This window comes from Nicotiana tabacum, chromosome 18, assembly GCF_000715075.1.
Source record: "Nicotiana tabacum cultivar K326 chromosome 18, ASM71507v2, whole genome shotgun sequence".
Classification (NCBI taxonomy): domain Eukaryota; kingdom Viridiplantae; phylum Streptophyta; class Magnoliopsida; order Solanales; family Solanaceae; genus Nicotiana; species Nicotiana tabacum.
Window position 1 is genome coordinate 18,110,989 of NC_134097.1, and position 2,625 is coordinate 18,113,613.

Here is a 2,625-nt window from a genome sequence, read left to right on the forward strand (position 1 = left end):
ATAGGAACAATGGTTTCGAGATCAATATACGGTATAGAAGACTATGAGATACATATACCTTGAATTAAGAAGTGGCGGACCTAAAATTTGAATTTAATGTCAATTATTTAAGTTACAGTGGATCTCTTCAAAATTATGTATAGTTTTGTAATTTAGAATTTTTTATTTTTCATACATACATACATATACATACATACATATATATATATATATATATATATATATATATATATATATATATATATATATATATATATATATATATTTGTTTTGTGATAAAATACTGAGTTCGTAGCACCAAAACCATGTTCATCATTGCCTGAACAGACCAGAGAATTGTGAATCAGCATCAGACAGTAGAGAGTATCGAACTGATGATCTCAAATCATTCTAAATTTCTTAGTTTTGCGTGGAGATGGCCAATCAATTTGTTGCCAAGAAAGGAACAGGTTAAAAAAGAAGAATATTTTAATATATCTTTTCTTTTTGTTCAAAATATTTGTCTCCACTCTCCTTTGGCCTATTTAAGTAAGCAATCTTATCTCATGGTGGATCTGCAGAAGCTCTTCTGGTCCCTCATCGACTATATAGCAAAGCTCCTATGTACAAAGTTTGATGTAAAAAGGTTCAAGCAAAACATGGAAAAGCATACCTTTCTCGGCCTTTTGGCTAAGATCAAGCGTAATATCTGTTTTTATCAGTTTAATATCACTCACACGATATTAACTCAATTTTTTAAGGGAGAAAGTCCATCACGATAGCTTGCTCCTTGGTGTTACACTACTGCCACGCACCCCACCGATTCTAATTTTGAATTTTCCCCATTACTCCTGTTGATCATCAAATGAAATTGTCTCTAGGCCAAATAACTTATTACAATAACAATCCTAGTATAATTCCACGAGTGAGAGGCTGAACAAGTTATTATTTAAATTAATTTATCATACAAATTAAAGTATGTTAAACAATCAAAAGGGTACACCAAAATGAAATCATCTACTGTTAATATACAAAGAAAATAATCTAAATAAGCAAAACTGCATGAAGTTTCGGCAAAAGGATGCACCACAAGAATTTTCTAAGGGATCAGTCATCCTAGTATTACTTTCACCCAAGTACGTTTAGTTTAGATCTCAGAGTCTAATGAGATTTGATGAGTTAATGCTGTTCGCATCCGCCATTCCTAGTGTTCTAAATTCTTTTAGCACATTTCCTTCTTATGCAGGTCCACATCTTCAAGTTAAACACAAAAGCAAGAGGGAAGAGACTTGGTAGGGGCGAAATGGTAGAAACTTACTATATATATATATATATATATATATATATATATATATATATATGTATGTATGTATGTGTATATGTATGTAATACTGTTTACCTTGACCCGTTGCACTTGTCTCCTAGTGATATTAACATTTTTCCATATTGACTAGTCAATCAAAAAAAGGGGTGGGGGGTGGGGGAGGGGCCTAGTTAACATTTGCTTTTATTATGGTCTACCCCACCCCACCCCACCCTTACAACAAAACAAAAAAAATCACAATAGGTCTCCAGATCTATTAAAGGATAGAACACTATACAATATACAAAGGCAGATATAAAATTTTAATTTGATGGTTTCAATCGTTAAACATTTTAGCACTTAACTCATTAAAATTAAAAGTTCGTAATCTAATATTTTTCAAAATTATTATTTTTCATGAATTGCCCGAACAAGCCAGAGATTAGTGAATTAACATTAGAAAGTAAAATAACTGCTTGCACATATAAACAAGTATTATAGACTCATCTTAAGATTTCTATATATATACATCGACTCATCTTATTCAGTCTAAGCGGAACATTGAAAAGCATACTTTTCTCGGCCTTTTGGCTAAGATCAAGTGTAGCATCTATTCTTATCAGTTTAATATCTGATATGTGAGTCATCGACTCACATGATATTAACTCATTTTTTTAAGGGAGAAGGTCCATCATGATATCTCGCTATCGAGGCCTTCATGCGTGTGTTGCACTATTGTCTTGGCTTGGAAGCTGGCGCACCCCACCAATTCTAGTTCTAAATCATATATGTAAATTTTATTGATTATACATTTTGTTTTACATTAGTGTATTTAATTATAAATATACTAGTGAGGGTATGTCGGGGCTATGCCCGAGCCCAACGACTATTTAGTGTTGTTAATATTATTTTTTAGATGCACCTCTATATGTATTTACAACATTCAAATAAAAGGATAAATTTGTACAATATTTTTAGACAACATAAATAATATGTACCAGATTACAAATGACTCCACCGCAGTGGGAGGAGACTGAGCTTGCAGTCATAGGAGAAACTTAGTGAAAAGGTAGATGAAGTTTCTAAATTATAATGCGCACCTTGTTAATGTTGTTTTCATATTATGTAAATCACAAATATTGTATTTCCTCCAGCTGATTTGGCAATAAAAGCACTACTTTACTGCAAGTGATAGAAGAAAATAAGGCAAGCATTTAGGTAAATTTGTAGTAAAGCTATATATCAATATTAAATATAAAAGAAGATTGGTGAATAAGAGAAATTCAAGAATGTTTGAATTTGCCTTGTAGTAGTACTAAGCATACATTTCAAGATTCCAGCGT

At 31.9% G+C, this 2,625-nt stretch overlaps 1 non-coding gene and 1 pseudogene across 1 annotated transcript; both read left to right on the forward strand.

Annotated features, from left to right (window-relative positions):
- Positions 1–648: 648 nt before the first annotated feature.
- LOC142173068 (U2 spliceosomal RNA) lies at positions 649–799 on the forward strand (annotated as a pseudogene).
- A 1,053-nt stretch (positions 800–1,852) lies between these two features.
- Positions 1,853–2,048, forward strand: LOC142173060 (U2 spliceosomal RNA). Its single transcript, XR_012702494.1, has one exon. It is a non-coding gene; the product is annotated as a U2 spliceosomal RNA (small nuclear RNA).
- The last annotated feature ends 577 nt before the right edge of the window (positions 2,049–2,625 follow it).